The sequence below is a fragment of the Charadrius vociferus genome, unplaced genomic scaffold, assembly GCF_000708025.1.
Source record: "Charadrius vociferus isolate BGI_N301 unplaced genomic scaffold, ASM70802v2 scaffold161, whole genome shotgun sequence".
Classification (NCBI taxonomy): Eukaryota; Metazoa; Chordata; class Aves; order Charadriiformes; family Charadriidae; genus Charadrius; species Charadrius vociferus.
The window spans coordinates 2,463,560-2,484,610 of NW_009646928.1; the positions used below are offsets into that span (position 1 = coordinate 2,463,560).

Genomic DNA, 21,051 nt, shown 5'->3' on the forward strand with positions numbered 1-21,051 from the left:
ATATATATATGCTGTCCCATAGACTACAGAACCCACATCCCAAACGCTGTACTGAGAATCACTGGCAAAGCCGAATAAAGAAAAAGCACAAGCCTACAATCCTTCTAAATAGTTAACAATCAACCTCGTGTTTGTCCTTAGAACAATAGTGTTACAATGAAGTTGAATTTCTCACTTTTCTCAAAATGGCCCTGTATGTCTGCTTGCATGTTAGTGGCAGTGTTGTGATATGTCCTTTCCACTTCCCACATCAGACCAGACTACAGGTTAAAGACAAAACAAAGGATGACAGTTATAAACTGTCTCACTGTATAGCAACATAACAATATAAGTGTTCCATCCCTTGCTTTCCCTTAAAGAATCTTTGGCATGCTGAAACTATCATTAAATGTATATTTAATAACCAAGATGGCTAAACTTAGCTTTAAAGCCTTCAAACCCAGCCAGGTGAAATAGCTTCCTCAATCGAGAACAGGGCATCTGCCCAATGGACAAATATGGCCTCAGAAAAAAATGTCAAACTTCAGAAAACCCATGTGTAAGGGCCATGGTAAGACACATTTTAGATCACACTTAGAAAAAACTTTAGAGAAGGTCAAAATCCAACTTGGGGGAAGAGAACAAGGAAAAAATGTTTTGGCAAATATAGACAGGAATGCTAGGTAAAGAGGTAACATTGCATACAGTAAATGTGGGACAGGTTTCTGACCCAGAGATCAATGCTATGAGCTGTTCATTAGGCATGATTTTCTCCACCTGCAACTAAGTTTGGAATAAGTAAATTTAGGCACACGGAGTACTGTTTCTTTTCAGTAGGGGATTCTTCTCACATTTTTCTTCATTTTCAACAAGCCTGAATTGATTATAAGAACTCACGATACTTAGTTACTTTTTTTCACTTTTCTAGGCATAAAAGCTTTTGTAAGTTTCTGGTTCCTAGCACCACCCTTCATCCCGATCAGTAAGGCAGTTTTCTCAAAGAAGTGTATTGCAAAAGGTAAAGGCAATGCACTAGTAAAAAGCCAAGAGTCAAAACAGGAGACGGACCTGGTACTAAAACATTGAAAAATGAGCTATGGTTCTTTAACATTACTGCATTTTGGAAATCAAAGCCACTGTGAGAACATAAATGAGTAATCGTCAGGAGGTCAGCAAGCATCACGTTTGTTGAGTGGGCACAGAAACAAGAGTTACTTGTTTCAGCGATGTCAGAGGTATAAGCACAACAGTAATAAAACTTCTTACGAGCAATTTCATTCTGAAAACAGAATTAAGCTACTTCTTACGCTTTCACTTGAACATTTACAGAAATCCTGCATAGAAGGGGATTTGAAATACTTTCTACTAGTCACTGAAATCAACTCTGCATACTTTGAAAATTGCAGCTTCTCCAAATATAGTGTATAATTATTATATTTCTGCTTTATCTTCCTGACCTTGATTAGCTGCTACTAAGCAGTTAGCCAGACAATTTTTGACTGGAGAACAAAATGTGACATGGAGCAAACAGCTGAAGGTGAGTTTGGGGTCACTCCTTCCTCCTCACACTTTCTTGCAACATGGGCACAAAGGGATGTTCCAAAACCACAAGAATACATCTGCAACATGTGGAAATAAATACTTTATCATATTACAGAGTAACCCACAGTATTCACTGAGACAAGAGATCATTCAGAATTCATGGGTTTTATTTATTTAATGACGTACATATTGATAGAGTGGCAAATGTAGCAGAACAATAATTATGATAAGAGGGGATTGTGAGGCAGTGCCATAAAAACCTTAATTTGCTTTAATTTAAATGTTAGCAGATGTGACAAAGAATAGTGGAATGCAGGTTGCACCAGTTTATGCTGTGGTAAATTTTGTCCTGGGACAGCCAGGAATAACTCAGGAGAGGAACGAAAATAGGTGAGTAAGAGAGAAAAAGAATTGGAATTATCTATTCCTGTCAATATCTTGTTTTCTAATATACTTTTCCTTCTTTTGAGAGTGAATTTTCACAATTGATTCTGTAAACATTTACAATACCAGAACTGCAGTAATTTTCCACTATTTGCCATCCAATGTACGTGGATGGCAGAAGTTACACCACCACTAACCACTGTAGTTCAGACCAGTCTGTTTCTAGCACCACATACTAAGGCACCTTACAACTAATATAAAAACCAAAAAAACTTGGAAATTACTTTTCAGGAGTGAAGCAGTAAACATTACTACAGTTAGATCAGAGAGCCCTCACTCGTAGTAACAGAAACAAATCCGTAAAGCAGAAAACTGGTTTAACCAAAGTTGGACACTTTACATTTGACTTGCTGTTGTGTTTTTTTTTTTCTTTTAATCACTCAAGTAGTGAAAGAAAGGAATGTAGTAGCTGTCACATATTTGGATATCAGTAAAATATTTAATAGTCAGCTCATCTTAAAAAAATTTGAAAATGGCTTGGATAGAAGCACTGTCATGCAAATTAACAATTGACTAAATGACTGCAAACAAAGGATAATGAAACATGGCAACATAAAAAGGAGGTGTCTAAAGAAGTACTGGGGTACTGGGTTCTGATTTTTTATTTACACATAATCTCAAAGGGAGAATGAACAACTTGATAAAATATTATGAAAACATTAGAGAAAAAGATAAAAACACTGGACAAAAAATAAGTATAATACATAAGTCTCTAGGGAATTAGCAATGGTGAGGAAAAGATCCATTTGGAAAAATTCGATGGACACATCATTGATGTAGGGCTAGCAAGTGAACAAAATTTAGGAAGGAATAATCCCGAACATAGTTGGAGTATACAGCATACCTTCCACTGCCATCATTTCTAGCTCTGTATAGGAAGCTAACTACAGTAACAGACGTTCTTAACACAATAGCAAAATGCTGTTATCTCAACAATTATCAAATTCTGGCATGTAAAACTGATAGTAAACACCAGATTAGGTATGTTCCAGATACATATGAAAGACAGGATCATATAATTTTGTGTTCCAGAGAACACTAAGCATGGTTGTGTTCTCTGGAAGCATGATGGCATTTCAGGAAAATTTAAAAAATAATCACATAACTCTTCTTAAGTTATGACAAAACATAGATATGACCACAGTGTGCAAATAGTGAAGGATACAAATACTGATGACATCCAAGGGGCATGAAGAGACAAGAACCAAAGAACGAACTCTGAAAACAAATTTTGGAGGGGAAATCAGAATAAATTTGTTAGTAGCATGTGATGCGCTTGGCTGTGGAATGTTTCTCCAAAAGATGCACCCATTCACAAGCCATTTGCCATGGGTACTTAAAATGGGCAAAGACAAAACTTTAGAGAGCATACAATATGGACCAATGGCTCTCCAGAGGGGAGATGGAGAGAATGAATGGAATGACAGAAATGGAAATCAAGATCTCATTAAATAAAGTCATCATTTTAGTTCCAAAAGCAGGGACAGAACCAGCCCTGCCCTTGAAGAATGATGAGGAGGAAGCATGACAGGTTTTTATTTATGCACAATGCTATGCTGTTAACACTCCATTTTTATAACCTATAAACAGTTCATCGAGGGCTCTTCTACAAGCTTCTCTGAAATAGGAGGTATTGGTCACAGCAAAAGCAAGAAGACATAGTATGTCAAGACTTTTGCCCCACGCAGGACAAATTCTACTGTCCATTATTGTAATGAAATTAGTGTAATTGGACAGGTTTGTCTTAAGAATATCATGCCTTTCTACACACTATTAACAAGAGTAAACACAACTTAATGGAACTCCACCATCTTGTTTTAAGATTCCAAATACTTAATCCATGCTGCTGCTCTCTCACCATGCAGATTATCTTAACAAAATAAGAATATCTTTCCTCCACTTCTCTGATGTCACCGCTTGTGATTAATGCCAATTGTAAATAGACGAGCACTGCTGTGGCAGTAAAAAGGCCAAGATAAAGGTCCCACTACAGAAGGCAGCACATTCATGACCAGTAATGCAGCACATTCATGATCAGTAATGCAGCACATGCCCGCTTAAAGTTTGAAAATTAAACTAGTAACATTAAGAGATTTTCTTTTCTATAGTATCAAAACTTCCATATACACTACTTATTTTCATCCTGCTGAGCAATCTGATTTTGGGGACAGTCACAGGGGTATCTCCTATAGCGAATTCTACTCACACAAAGCAAGTAATTAAAAAATGTTCATTTTAAAAGAACACATCTAATATAAAGATAGCGTTCATTATTACTTTAACAGCTTTCAAAGTAAGAGTTGCTTTTTCCTTCTGTATAAAGCTCTTTGGCATATTAAATGAATAATTTACATTTGTACATGCGGCAACAGCATTATCAGACAATGAAGATATGCATAGGCTGAAATAACGAAAGAAATTTTTAGCAGTAAAGGTAAACTTAAAAGGAAAACTCAACAGAAATGTTAACTGGCAAGGACAGAATAAACCTGCTAAAGTCAAATAAACAGTCAATCACAGTCAAGAATGTATTTCTTTCTAGATATTTGATATTATTCTACATATACATACAGCCGTAAAGGGAGAGTTTTGCCACTGTCCTCCCTCAGGAGAGTAGGCAGATACAAAGTACCCCTCCATCTCCCTGCAAAACTACTTGCAATAGAACATCCGTCACAAAGGTTGTTTTTTGTGGGACTACTGTTTTCTCACACATTAAAAAGTATAAAATTCATACTGCTAGTATGAATTATTTTGTTAAATAATGAGGGGAAAATATAACTTATGGTCTGCTTCTGGATATCACAACCATTCATTACATTCCATTCACTACAGACTAACTCAATTCTTATCCAAAGAATTCTTATCTTGTCCAGTTAATGGATACGAGGAAAGGTAATTCACCTACCATTCTGTAACAACACTTGGATTAACAGTATGGATGCCCACGTGAAATCAATCCCTTAGAGAATCCTTACGGTAGTACAATCTGTATACCTACCATTGCTAGGGCTTGAAGCATTTCCAGGATTTCCTGTGCCTCACATACATAATTTTAGAGTACAAAGTTGACAATAATCCATTCAAGCATCTGTACTTGTGGGCCGACTACTAGCATGCATCATTTTCTGAAGTCATACCAAGTAATTCTTCAGAAAGGTTAAAAGGAAGAAAAATCCACATTCTGTTGTCAAAACAGGAGAAGTCTGTCTCAGAATAAAATGACACAAAGTACATTTCGTATATGAGATCAGATGGAAGTAACACCCTCTATAAGGCAACTCCATATGGCAGATGTATGTAAATAAATCAGACAGAAAGAACGTGCAAAGATGAGAGCTTTTATGTGAACTTCTGTTGTACGCTCAAAGCAGATTATCTTTCAACAGTACTACAGCAACAGGACAGGTAAACGTCCCAGCTATTACACGCTCAGACTGAAGTGCAGCTCTTCTTTGATAAGCATTATATAGAGTGGTTACCTCCTCAGTAATAAATCTGCTACTCCATCAGTGCATTCAGACATATCTGCTTAATTGTCTGCACTTTTACTACATTTCGCTCCTTTACCTCTGCAGAGCGAATGTACTAAGAAATACTAAGTGATGGCATAATTCTCACCAACTTCGACAGTGCAAGAATTATTTCCTAGCTGCTTGGCAATCCCTGGTTACCTAATAGGATCTAAATGTCAGATAAACCTAAGGAGAAATAACCAATGAACTCTTAACCAGAGATCAACAAAATTAGCATTAAATGCTAGCAGGAATAAAAGTGGCAAATGCAGAAAGAGAAACCATATTCATAAATCTGTGGGAGACACGTACCAGAAAAGTGCCTGAGAAATGATGACAGAAAGAAAAAAGGCCTTTGAAAAATCTTTCATGCTTCTAGAGGATACAGGCTTGAAGGGTATTGGCAGAAAGAAAGAAGAGAGAAAATAAGCCTGTACTGAGCTTTTAATCTTTCCTTAATTGTACTGAGAGTCTCCAGCGTTATCCCCAGAGAGAATTAAGCATAAAAGCCTAAGTAACTCAAACAAGTTCCCTTATAACTCAGTCTTTTCAGAACAGCATGATTTCTTTGAAGGACTCAATTTCTCAAACGCCAGGTCATACAAAAATCGTATTGGAATGCATATTTTTATTATGCTAAAACAAAACGATGGTATTGTACCTGTTTCTACTAACCTGTACTCAATAATGTCTGGATAGGGTTTTGTGGAAATTAACAGAACAAAGTTTGTCTATTTTGGAAAATGAAGTCGTTAATACTCCAAGAGACTAGTTTGCATTGGTAGTCAGAAAAGATATTTTTCAAAGGTCAAGAGAAAGGTGGAATGCAAAATTAAATAGAAATTACTCAGGAAATGGTCAGAGGTTAAAATGTAAGCAAGCTGAATTACTTCAATAAGTACTTGCAGGATGGCAAGGTTTAGTTTTAAATGTTGATTATTTATCACCCTCAAACAAATGGTATACAAGCCTGGCTTGGAGCCAAGTACAGCATCTAGAAGGACAAGAGTATTTTATCAATGTAATTTAAAATAAACACAAGTAAAGTTCAGTCACAAGATTTTTAGTGTACAAACTTTCATTTGTGAGTTTCAGTTTTCTTTTAACTTCTTCATTTGAGATTTAACTGAGAAACTATTTTAAGCAAAGTTCAGAGGAAATACACACTAATGGTCTTATCTAATGGTCTGAGATGAAGGATAAAGAAATTGAGCCTTAAGCATCACACCAGACTGATGGTATTAATCCACAAATTCTGACAAACCACTGATTTCAATAGCTTGTAACGGAAATATTAGATGAAAACACAAATTCTGTGAACATCCACTTCATTAAAGACTACGAAAATTGAGGGAGAACGTGCCTTAGAAGGCCACCATGTCTTATGATGTGCTGTTCTTGAATATTTTGGCATAAACAACCATTCACCAAAAAAAAAAAAAAAATTATCCATGAAACAGGTTGTTCCATATTTTCCCTTGAGAATTAAACATTTCAGAGGGCCTGCAGGCCCCTCGGGGCACGTTTCAGGCCTGATATTTTCACATTGCTGGTGAACAGATTTCTAGGAATTTTGTAACTCACTGAACTAATGCAATTAGAGCAACACCCACTAACCCTGAGAACTCTAAGTGCTGGAGTTCCACTGCTCAGACTGAAACAAGGATTGATTCAAGAGCAAGCACATGGATTATTTGCGGTTTTTTAAATCTCTTTCTCCTCTTGATATCTGGGGACTGGCCATAATCAGCACAGATAACAGTCTGGGCCCTGTAATTCTTATTCTCTGCCACAGGAAAGATAGTCCTAAGTCTTAGACTTCTATATATCTTCATTTTTAAGCGTAACTCTGAGATGCCTGGAGTTTGTAAGGCTTTGATACAATTTACCTCCGTACAAGTATTGGGTTGGCCATTTTGTTAAGTACCCCTGAATTACTAAGCCACAAAACCATTTGAGTGATTCCAGCCTCATGTTCTCACGTTGCATCGGCTACGTCAGTGGATAGAAACTGTTACAGAAGGGAAGAGGGTAAAAAGGATTTAAACCTGTGCTGCATATTATACAAGGAGAAGGAAGAAATTAATAATTAAATATTATTAATAATTATCTGGGTTTAAATCCCACAATGCTCATTGACTTCAATAAGGTAGGATTAAAGGAGGGGAGGAACCAGTCTAAGGGAAGGGGCAAACATTGAACCTCACAGCTCTGATTATGACCAGGAAAAGACATCTATCAGAACTTCAGTAAGGCAACCAAAGGGCACTCCCATTTTGAGCCCGTTTATTAATCCATGCACCTAATTGATTTATGATGTCTGGGGTTCAGCTTGTTTTGAGTTACAAGGTTTTGAATGCTCAGTCAAGGGTAGTGCTTGCCTAAGGAAGAAGGAATTTACATTCCACGAAACAGGACTTGTAGGTTTCATTTTTCTTGCTCCATGAAAGTGAACACTTTTACAGCATTTTTACAAAGTATTTTATAAACTACGCAAGACTGTCAGAATAAAAAATAATAATATAATATAATACAATAGCCTTGCTTTTGTTTCCTGTTAATCTGCATAAGATCTTCCACTGCCACAGATCTTATTGTCAAAGATCTCTAACTTTTTTTAATGCCAGCGGGTTCAAGCTAATGGTTTTTTAAAATGTCAATATTAAAACATAACCATTGATCTAATAAATGGTATCGCATTATTTGCCTGACCCATTATATAGTACAAGCAGAAAGCACCCATTCAAATGCAGCACGCAAGCACACATTCTATAGGAATGCCTTGGAGGGACACACAACCATATCCATTGCTGTAAAGCAGCAAAAGCTCATTGCTAAAAGGAAGCTTCTAAGGGCTTACTATTTTTCTCAAGAACCTGGAGAAACCAGTAATAATAGATTAACCTTTTGTGTAACGAAGAAAAAGCACGAGTCATCTGAAAAGAAACCAAGGATTGGATTGATAACACCGACCAGAAGATCAAAAAGGATCGATCTCCAAAATAACCTCATCCATATATGACCCGACAGTTGACTTAAGGAACAGATAGTCTGTGTCAAATCCAAAAGTTTAGAAGTGTAAGCAAAGCCTTATGCAGATGATCACTTTGGTATCCATTCTAAGGCAGGGAAGGACACTGCCAATCACAAATTCAGTTAGAACCAAAGCTCCAGGCAATCTGACGCAGAGGTTTGACAAGCTAAATATGAAATTAATGAAGTAACATATACACATAACACATATTAGATAAATAGTAGATTATATACACACATATATCTACAAAGACATAATTCTATGTTATGCATGTTTTCCCTCTGTGAAAGATGAGAATGAGACACATATTTGATAATTAAAATATATGTTGGGGAAAAAAGCCCGAAACCATTTTATAAGCTTCAAATCTTATGATTCTACTGAAAGACATTTTTACCTAATAAAAATGAACTAATGAAAGACCAGAAGTTTGCTCCCTGAAATAAGATTCATAGGCTCCCAGTTGTGCTTCGCAATATATGTTTTTGCCATTTAGCACATCATGCTGAGAGATACCACACTTAATAATACAATCTGCTGAGGATGAAAAGCACTTTCTTTGCTAATAAAAAAGCTGGTTATAGAAAGTGCAAGTTTGGCAGTAAAGCTTCAAAGAAAAACAGCAGCCTCAAAAACATCTGCAGACTTTAAGTGTATACATTTCAGTTTGTCAGATGTTCTTCTGTAATTTAAATATTTTAGGAATTAATCAAAATAATGTCTTTTCTTGAAAATCGGGTGAATTCATATTTTTCAACTTTACCTCTAATCATGATAAAATATGAGAAAACCAATAAAGACGTTACTTAACAGGGAGACTGACATGCTCGCTGGATGTTTCTATTTCTTTTTATCCAAGAAGGAACCTCAAATAAGTCAAGCTTTCTGCAATATAATTTAAGACTCTTTGAAGTGCTAATAAACATATAAACATTTACAAGGGCTGTAAATAGGAATGACAATATAGTTTTGCACAGTGTCTCGTATAATAGGATTCAACAGGGGCTTCAAGCTGATGGGCATTACTACAGTGATACAGAATTATACCTAAGAGAAATTACATGCTGGTATGGTTTAAGAGAAATCAGGTCTCCAAAGCCTTATTCCACCTCCACGAGGTGATCAGTGACACAGACACAAAACATTGCTATTTAAATAGATTCAGAATAAATGGGGAGACTGAGGTACAAACTGATTGTAAGGATGACATAGAAGAACAGGCACCAGGAAAGTTCGTTTCAGAGAGACACGAGGAAGGATCAGGCCCTTCCAATCAGCTTGTTATTTTTCAATCTTTTCAGTCGCTTAAGGGGTGTCTGAAGTGCCTGTGTCTGTCACCTTAAACCAAGGATAACAATAAAGAAAGGGAAACTCCCAGAGTTAAAACTAACTGGATCCCTTGATCTTCTGCAGAAAATCTGCCTCATTGACAAGATTGAATATCGTACATAATGGCACAGCAAATTATCTGAAACAGTGGACAATTACTGATTATAAACTTTTCAGTCATAATGCCATTATTTAGAAAAGAACACATCATAGCAAGACTCTATCAAAAGACTTGTACACTTCCATCAGTACATATCATGCCAAGAGGAAAGCTGCATTACTGAAGTGAAAAATCTAGTTCCTAGATATGTTTTTCCACTGCCAATGGCCCGGAAGGTTACTTTAGGAGATACAGTCATAAACAGCGTTCAGAAAATCTGTATTCATTTTTTAAAACATTACGTTATTAATACACCCAAATGAAAGCAGCAGACACTGTGTTGCTATGCTGACAAACATGGCTTGTTCTGATGGAAGTCTGGCTATTGAGGATAGAATGCTGTTCCATACTCGTTTAAATCTGCTCTACCAGACAGAGCGTTAAAATTAGAAATGTTTGGCAAAGCCAAACACGAGAAAAAACCCTAAAAGCATATTACAGGATGGTCAAGACCAATATAACAGCAGCACTAAAGGCCAAATTCTGCTCCCACTTAACTCCATGTGTATCAAAGCAATTGTATTGTATTCACTTGAAATATACTTAATTCACACCAGCAAAACTAGGAGCACAATCTGGCACCACTTCTTGGTGTAATAACAATTTTGGAATCTCTCCCTGCTACTCGCTTGCTTTATCAGTATTAACACAGAAGGTATGAAGGTGGGATGTTAGTTACTTTCAAAGCTTTGCTCACATCTTGCCAATTCTGTGTTTACTGTCATATTCTAAAGCTGGGGAGGGGAGAAGGACTTTTTCTATTCCTTCTCCTTCCATGTGCTACTCTAGGAAAAAATCTCCTGCTTGCCTACCACCACCTCATTTTTCAGTGTCTCTCACACTAGATCTCCTTCTTTGCATACAAATTTGAATTAGTCATCAGCTGAAGATTTGCAGACAGCATAAGGCAACAGATTCCACACACTTGGGTCCTTCCACGTCTTCCTTCTGTGTTGTACTCTGTATCTGATAACATGGAATAATTTTTCCTTATTCTGACAAGATGGCTATTTGAGTGGCTGGTGAACACAGTACTCCAGCTACCTTGCAAACGCAGGCTACTACAATCTGATCACTCTTACATTGCTCAAATAAAACCCCATTAGAGAGACAAATCATCAAGGTAGAGTTTGAGCAGTCAATGGCGAGTGTGACATGAAGCAGGTGAGGACAGCTGAATGTTCCATGACCACCTTTTTATACTTTTGTGGGTCTCCAAGCACTTCACTATTTTAAATCACATGATCATCCATCCTGCAAAGCTAAATATTCTGTATTTTATTAACTACAATTTTATACCTCTACTATGTTCACCTATGGGAAATCAGTAAATCAGAGCAAAGACTTCTGCAACTGATTACAGGGTAATAAAATGGCAGAGTAGTATACCATAAATCAGGTTGATAGTTTAGGGGCTGGACGTGAATCTGATTTTTTGTTTGATTCCCCCCTCCCAATATTTCATTTCTGAGATCAAATTTAATCTCTCACTTAAATGAGCTGGAAAGAATTACTGGTATGGAATACTCATTGTTGAAAAGGTACATTACAAAGTACTGACATTTACATGAGATTCCTAGTATTCCTCAAACACATTGAAGGATTCAGGACTCTTGCAGAGAAAGAAGAACATTCTCAAGTAACAATGTAACATATATTTTCCAGCAGCCTAAGGCAAGGAAAAGGCTGCCTCTCCAAAATGTTGCCTGCTACACTACACTGTAAAACACTTACATGAGATTCAGTAACATACTTCGATAAATACAGTACTTACAGAATGGCCAAATGGATAAATCAAATGAAAATCCTTACGTGTTCATTTTCATTAATGTATTTTTACAGTGCCTTTGTAATTCCTATTGCCATCATCCTGACACATAAAATGAGGCATAAGATTATATTATACCCTGATATAAGAGATAGGATTTGATATACCTTAAAAAGACAAACTGATATTACACGGAAATGTACTGAGAGCTGTGGTCTCAATTCTGATGAACTTAAGCCTTATTCAGAACTCTCACTGAAGAGTGCTACAACGTTTAAGTCAGCATGCCATTTCATACATGTATTTCCTACACAGCATTCCACTGAAACTGTGCGTAAAATTTCTTCTGTTCTGACAGAGGATCAGTTTTTAAACTGGCTCATTAAAAACTAACATTCCCAGTATTCAGAAAACAAAGACGGTAAGAAAGCTGCTTCTCCCAAAGCTATCATTTCAGAGCAGTGAAGTCTGCTGAGGGCTTCTGAATTACCATCAGATGGGCAAAAGCAGGAAGCAAGTTACACTACTGTTTATCAGACTATGAGATGTGTAAGTGCTGTTGAATATAATAAAATATAATTAAAATATTCATTCTGACCTTATAGGGGCCAAGACTCCCTCTCTCCAAAGTTACTGCATACCGAAGTAATAGCTGTTCTTCATTTACTCGAGATCAAATGTTTCTCAAGGCATGTTCAGTAACTTCTAACATAATCTTATTCCACACAAGAGGAAATCGGTTATTTGTATGTTATCCAAGGAAGGCTGAGTAATTCACTGTGGTAGGAAAGACCTCTAAAAATAAGTCACCTCTCAGCAGATTCACTCCCTTCCTGTCTGCGTTTGAATCAGTTTGCAACTGCATGAAAGGACAAAGCTTGAGGATGAACTACAGAGAACTTCTGTAATGATAACACTGCTCAAATACATTCATTTCACTCCTACTCAGTTTAAAAGAACCCAACTATTAGGGGTGGAGCAAGCCAGTGACCCAACAGGATGTGCATGACCAGAGCTCCTCATGCGTAGCCTTCTGCTTTCATGTTTATTTTTGGATGTATTTTCCTTTGTGCTTTGAAACAGGGTTTTGGGCAAGGTAGCTAGCACCACACTAACTCACTGATGCTAAAGAGAGAAATCAAGTTCTTACCCACACAGGGTACCTCTTTGTACAGATTCATAGAGCACCTTGGAAGCCTACAGTGTTGTAACATTTTTCATGTTTGCTAGTGCTCCTCAGAGATGAAAGCCAGGGACAATCGGTGCACAGAGGCACGTCACCAGTGACTCCCATATCCTCCTAGAGTTTTTTCATCAGGGAACAGTGTTCAGCTGTGCGAGAACCTAACCAGAAATTTCATCACCTCCAATCTGCTATAGCAGCCATTGATAGAAACAAGTCTCCAAGGATGAGTAAGCTTAGAAGTCCAACAGATGTTCCCAAACAGGATGCTACTTCAAGAGATATAGTCATTAGAGAAAAAAACTAGCCCATTTTAACTGGTAATTGTTGTTATCAGGACAATGTCATTTGTTTTGACCAGCATTCCCTGACTGTTAAACATGAAGGTCATAGAAAAAGGGTCGAATGAGTATGTGGTTTGGTATATTACAGAAGGCATCTTATTATGTTTTTCATAAAGAATATCCTATCTTTTCTTCAAGGAGTATTTAATGGTTTAGTGGGACTTGGTAGTGTTAGGTTTATGGTTGGACTCAATGATATTAAAGGTCTTTTCCAACCTAAATGATTCTATGATTCTAAATTTATAAAATTGACAGAAGAATAGCGATAAAAAAGAAAAAAGTCTGTTTATAAGTAGCAATCTCTTTCTTTCAGGTATAGACCCAATTGTAATTGTGCCCAAAGAAATTAATACACTTTGTTATATATTGTGCATTAAATACGTTAATAAGCCACATCTGGTCTGTGAAACATTCTATCAATACAATTGTTTCTTAGAGCAATACAGCTAAGACAGGAAAACTTACTTTTCAATTTAAACAAAACTCAGAAAAGTCTGTAAATTCATAATATGTAGTTAAAGAGATTCTGAAAATTCTTTCTAAACTTAGAAGTTTAGAAAGGTAATAGGTATTCTATCTTTCTTGTTCTTAAAATCTAGTTTCAGGATTTATACTAAAAGTTTCATAAGCAGTATAAACGGATATTTATTTGCCTTTGAAAGAACGGCATAGATCTGTGGTAGAAGAACATTGTTGCAAACATGAACTTCATCATCAGTAGGTTTCAGTGTTAATAAATTTTTACTATAAAGGAAGATAGTTCATAGCTCTTAGTCCTATCATTTCAGATTAGTTGCATAATAAATTAAAAGTCAATACTGAATCAATTTATACTGGTTCATTTTCCAAGATTGTATTCACAACCTAAAAATAATATCAAAAAAAGCATTCTTGGAATTTCCATGCTCTCTATGCCAAAAATCTTTAATCAGCTAACAGAGAGATTTCATTTGCTCTTTCCCCTCAAAAGAAGGAATAAAGTACATTTCCCCAAAAGTAAATTTCATGGAGAAAAAAAAAAAAAAAAACAAACCCAAAAAACGTAATTATATATAAAAGGTATTTTTTGTACTTCTATTATTAAGCATAAAAATCCTTCATTCATAAAAGCAATAACCATTTAAAGAATTCCAATCCTAGAGTTTATTTAGGTTGTTCATAAACTACATTATTTTGGAATTATTCAACTTTTTTTTTATATGGAGAAACTGCTTCTTTCTGGAATTAAATTCTGTTTATCTGGAGAGTTGATATTTATATGCACCAGCTTTTAGTTTTAACCATATCTGGATTGTAATGACACTGACATTGTTGCCTTTTCCCATCTTTCCCACGGTACTACTGATAACAAATACCTGTGATCCATTCTTGACTTTGTGTGGGTTTTCATTAAAAATAAATAAAAAAATTTATCTGAATGGCATGCCACTGTATCAATAATCATTTCCCCATATGGGCTTTGTCACAGCAAAGATATATGAATCTTAAAAGGAGGTATACAGAACAACACAGCATCCATAACATAACAAAGAGCTTCCCTGAACAACAGTACTTACTTTTCTTCCAGGGAGAAAAAAAGTATGTACTTTTCTTCAGATAACAATAATACTATTGCTGCTATTGCTAGTATATTTTAGGAAAATTTTCTTAAATACTTTTCTGTCTGTTTTGAACATTCTGTTCATCATATCTTAGGTGCAGTTTATGTAGGCCTTGGGATTAGTAAGGAAACAAACATTGCCTTGAAAAAAAATAAACAACTTAATTCTACCTCAAACTAAACAGCAAAGCTATATTTCATGGCATAATTTTCCCCTCACTACGAGCACAGGGATAGCCGCCTTGAACAAAAGTACAACAAAATACATGAAAAATTCACTATAAAACTGTATAAAAGTTAAAGAAGCACCACAAAGCTAAACTGTGGTCTGTGACTGACACCTGCAGCATCTGTGACATGCTCTACTGTACAATTTCATAAAATCTGCAGCATGCAAGATGTGCACTAATGCTCCCTATGATAGCTCCCGAAACTTTGAGCAGACGTAACCTTTTCCAAAAGCATCTATCATCAAAAAAACTCATCAATATCAGCAAAATTGTTAGAAACAACATTGTATTAGCGATTAAAGAGCAAATGACATCGGAATTTTTGTTTAAAAACAACTTTATGTTTTAAGGTTCAAAATTTTTAAAAAGGGAACTTAACCTCAAGTCCCCCAATATTTCTGATATGAAACCAACAATCTCAGAATGCTTAGCAGGAAAGTCATATACATAGCAGAAATTACTCCATCTATACCAACTAAAAGTGAAATAAAAAAAAAGTTACCTGAGAAACCTACAATTGGATTTATTCTCCTCCATCATCAGCTTGTAAAGTACTATCTACATTAAAAATTTCTGAACACTGGCAAGAGTAGCATATGTTAAAACAGATGAGACCACTGGCATATTTAATCTTTTAATGCCAGGGTCTAAAACTATATATAATGCAGCTCCTGTAGAGAAAAATGCATGAACTGCAGAAAAATATTGCACTGTGAATTTCTTCAATTTTGCTATGAGACTTTACTAGCGTTTTATTTTAGCTGTAGACATTGCCAAAAAAAGGGCACAAATTATGGCTATACAATTCAAAGAATGAAATCTGATTGTCAGAGCGTTCAATGGGAAGCACGTTTCATTCACACATTTCATGCCTTGGTCATGCTGCACCATGCTCTATGCTCAATGCAACATATTTGTAAACAGGCTATTTCTGTTTCCTCAGTCAGCGTAGCTAGTTGTGGATTTTATTTGCTTTCTGATAGCCTTACTTTAGTACTGCTCTAGGACAATTATTTGGAGTATAACACTGCTCTTTCTCAGGAAAAGAGAAAGCCAAAAAAAAATCCATCTGTCTGCACTTAGGAGAGAAGCTGAACTAAAATGCTACAACCAGCATCTATTTCTTAAATACAGGTAGTGTCCCTAGATCTGCAACTTTAGGACACTGTCACACCATCTGACAGCTCTACATAACATCTGAATTTGTACACTCACCACTTAAAACAAGCTGGAAGTACAAATTGGCAATAGCATAGGCCAGGCCAATACAATGCCTTCCAATTCCCAAAAGAAAGTTTTAAGGGAATTCACATGTAATCAGTAACTTAATTTTTAAGTGACCTTGATCCTTCTTCAAATTCTAAACCCCTCACAGCTGGCAGTGACACAGGAGTAAAGGAGAATAATTTAAAATATCAGAGTATATTAAGGATAGACTCTCCTCATGAATGCTGGCAATAAAAGCAAGTTTAAGGCTAAACAATCAGTATACAAATAAATTCCACCAGCAATTTCACCTAAGTTATTTCATTAGAAGAAGCCCACAAGAAAGAAATACAGGAGTTTGTAATCATGCAGAATATGAAGCACTAAAAAGAACTAAAACCACTTTCTTTTTTGTCCGAATTAATTTAAAAGAATTAGTACTTTGCTTACAGTATAAATGTGCTTATATTTCATTACAAACACTTAAAAGGTTAAATCACTTTTTTCTGCACAAACTGCAAATAAATCTGAATTTACCTCCCAAAGTGCCTTAAAGTCCTTCTGCTCAATTCGAAGGAGCTCGCTATATTCTCTGGTAACGATGGTAGCATGGCGAGGAGTGTTATCCAGAATGGACTCTCCAAAAGCAGTTCCTATTCCCAGAGTGCATATTGTCACAGCATCCTTTGAATTAAAAATAAAAGGACACATATTAAGTATTCCAGGATATTTTAAGAGTCTTTATGTCACATTTGCTAATAGCACTGCCTTCAGATTCTTCAGCAATTTGCTTTAAAAGAAAATTTATTTAAAGTGCCAACAAAATATCAATATGCTGATTAACAACACAGGAAACTTCAACGTGGAAGCAAGCAGGACTGCTGTTTTGTGTGACCATCAGTTGAATTAGACATTTCTGTCCGCAAAGCAGAGAACATAAGAGTCACCTTCAACTTTGGAAGAAAGTTCTGACCTCTGTTCATCCACATCTAAAGACTTTTGTGATGATGAGATCCTTCAGAAATGTCGGAGGTGATCAGAAGATAACTAGCATCAGAAATGCAATCTTGGAATATAAATTTCTGCCCTCTATAGGCTTCAAAAAGAAAATTTGACTGTTATGTTTTCTCAGTAAACATCACTTTCAATTATAATATTCTCTTGTACTTATAATGCGTTTCTCTGTTGTACAGGGTCTGCACACAATAGTTGTACAGTTTAATCAACTCTTGGCCTTTCTGTTGAAAATGCCAGTACACCTCTCAATTGTTAATGGATGCCTGCTGATTAAGTACCAGACTAAAAAAAAAAATACATTTTTTTCACATAAGTCGAGGATTTCAAGAAAACTACCAGAGTCCAAAACAAACTAGAATATTCAGGATGATCCCAAACACGCAGTAAAGTCCACTTCAAAAGAGTCTATCTGAGCACATGTCATTCATGTGATGGCAAGATGTCTAAATCAACCCCCCTTGGCCAGGAACTCCTCTGTAACAGTTCCAACATAAATTATGAGCTATTGCAGACAAAAAAAAAATAAACTACTAGAAATTAAATAACTTGCTGAATCAAGATCTTTAGATACATGTTCTATTTTAGGCTTACAAGTTGCTATGTTCCTAAGCACAAGCTTGAAGCTGAACACTTACGTATGTCTCTTTCCAAGTTGGGCCTTAACTGACTGTATTTTGAGTAATAAAAAGAAAAAATAGCAACAGCATTAAAAAATTTAAACTGATACAAACTGCACTGTACTAAGGAAATCATACATGTACACAAATACACGTAAACATATATAAACACATGCTAATTTTATCTGATACAATATTAGAAATATAGTTTAATTCTAAAATGTAGGATTCACAAAATGCCTACAAAAATAAAAGCAGAAAATTTTGTCATCCCATCCACTACATCCTTGTGGCTGATAATCCAGGAGAGGTGCATGAGCATATTTCAGCATCATTTTCTGTGTTTAAAACTGCATTGTTTTCCTTTCATGCATCTAATAAGTGGTAATAGGCAAACGTTATTAAGATCAAGTTAGTAGCTTTATAATTGCATTACAAAGACAAATGCCCATAATAGTCCAGTTCCCTGAACCATAGCAAATTGCTTTTGCACAGATATTACCATATAAAATTATGTGTTCAGGAAAACAAAATCAATTATGCCTTAGAAAAGATCTAGGAAGAATTTACTAACTCTCAGAAGTAAATTTGCAAGGAAGGCAAATATGGACAGGCACTGTTTAAAAGAAAGAACATTTGGGAATGAGCACCGAGGCACCTGAACAGAAGTCTCTACAAACATAGAGGCTATACACTAATGTTCTGCCTTAACAATCTTACCTTTCAGAGCTGAAACACTATGCTACCATACTCACAATTGCACTCAAAGGAGCTACAGAGAAAATGTGCCTACTGCTCGCACAAAATTTGATCTCTAGGTCTCCAATACACTATTCTCAACTTTATTTAGAAAGTTCACATAAAAGGTCTATGTTTAGGGCAGAATAACCAAGTAGCTTGGCAGAAAAAAGAAACTTTTCCACTACATGGATCATAAGCAGTATTTACATCTCCCAACTTCTTTCTCGCTCCCTTCCCTTCCTCCAAAAACATAAACGCCTTTGAAACACTTCACCTTTTTTGATTCTTTACCACCCTATAGAATATATCTTTAAAGACAGAATATAGAAGAAGAGAAAAGGAAAGGTGTTGGTTAAGGAACTACTTCCTAAGATAACTTCTGGTGAGGCAGCTGTTCAGCCTGAGAAACGAATTAACATTGCAGGGTGTTAAGTCAAGGAGCTAGAATGGTCCTATCTACATTCATTAAAGTCCAGGCTTCCATCAAGTGAAAGTTCTTTCAGTTTGTTTCCCTAGCCATCATTGCTCTCCATAAAGATGCAGTTTTGCAGCCAGCTAGAGAGCAAGCCCCTGTGTCTTCTTCAAGACTGCAGAGCCCCATTTTCTCTCTGCCCCTTGTTTATATATCTCCAGCCTCCTGGGGAATCAGGTGTGCATTTCCTATTACGCCTGTTAACCTTACACTCAAGAACCTCCTGCTGTTCAGTGGAGACTTCAGGAGGATTGCTGGCAGCTCAAAACTCAGTTTGCTGTTCCCCTCTGCAATCCCAGAAGCAGCAGGGGGTTCTAGCTGCTGGTAACCAGCTAAAATTCACACAGCTATTTAAAAGGCAGTATTAAAGACTTTAAAAGATGAGATTGTTTCCATTGCTATCTGTCCTCTGAACACACTATAAAATGGTTCATATCAGAGGCTGTTTGTGTATTCAGTTTCACTGATTCTCACTGGCAGGTGAGACACATGCAGTGAAAGAGTTGTTAAACCTCCACCCCCATCAATCTAAAACATTATTGAATTTATAAGACCATTCTGTGGAATGGACGAGAACCAGAAACAAGGCTCTGCCTTATTCCCTCCCTCACCATCACAAGGCACATCCCTGCATGCTCCTCCCTGACTTGTGTCACTTTATTTTACATCCTGGCAAACAGAATTTTTGTACTGTGTGTAAATAAATAAATAAATAAATCAGGGTGTCTGAAAGAGAAATGAAGAAAATAGGAAAAAATCATGAATGCTAGGTTGAAAGGGATTGGGTACTCTTTGAAATTTTAGTTTATTCAGTATTTTGAGTTTATAAGGGAGTTGATGCAGTCAACTAGTTTGTCTTTAATTTCACCATTTTCCCACACCTTGTACCTCTGCACCTGTGACCCTCCAGAACTCCATACTATCTCCATGTTTAATTGGAAATCTGCAAAAGCTGGCATTTTGAAAAGTTTGCTTATTATTACTTTGACACAGTTCATTTTGTCCTCAGCAAAAATTTCTTTTTATGACAGAGAAACCAAAGGATACTTGTGAAAGTAAACCATCTATGAAGTGATTTCCCTGTTACATTACCTCCACTGGAGTATGTTTCAGCCATTCAGATAGGAAATCCTTATCCAACTACTTTTAAAGATGACATAGAAATATCTTCCCACACTAGAACTGCAGTTTTCCAACGTATGTTAGGTCATTCTCTTTACACAAGACAAGGTGATTTGCTTAAAGGAGGCATTACGCTTCTAGAACAGCTGTGACCAACTTCTCGTCTAGTTCCTAATTAAAATACTTACAGATGAGATTAACTGTACTGTAATAACATATTCATTATTTCCATACCTTTCTATCTGATCCTCTGAAAGCCACCTGCAATATCTTGGAGTTTTTGCTAGGTTACCTGGCAGACAGAAACTAAATGATTTTTCTATTTATTAACTTTCAATAAGCTAAGTTCAAAACCAAAATCAGTACAACCACAACACTGTGGACCTCAGCACAGGCCAACACACCCTGCTTCTCAGCTGAGTAAATTAGTCCAACCAATCGCTATGTTACAACGGTAGAGCAGTTCATATGCTCAAACTAAATAATTTAAAGGTAGCTTGTGCATATTTACATTACACTGCAGTATAAATCTATGTTGCAACTTCACATAGGTTATCTCCAAAATACATAACAGCTATTTACATGCATACATAATGTCAATTACATGCAGAAAGCAGTATGGCAAGGACTGTCCTGTTTAAACCTCTTTCCTTGTTTCCACTTCACCTATCACATACCTCCTTTACCTTCCATTTCAAACAGCCAGGAAATTCTTCCCTTTCTTACGTGGACATCTGAACCTCTTACT

At 36.2% G+C, this 21,051-nt stretch overlaps 1 protein-coding gene across 3 annotated transcripts in view; it reads right to left on the bottom strand.

The window, feature by feature from the left end:
- Positions 1–21,051, bottom strand: part of RAPGEF4 (Rap guanine nucleotide exchange factor (GEF) 4) — a 142,989-nt gene that overhangs the window by 115,530 nt on the left and 6,408 nt on the right. For all 3 annotated transcript variants that reach the window (XM_009894545.1, XM_009894543.1, XM_009894544.1), the window contains exon 3: positions 16,872–17,018. The gene's annotated coding sequence lies outside the window, so the exon portion shown is untranslated. The remainder of the gene's footprint in view (positions 1–16,871; positions 17,019–21,051) is intronic.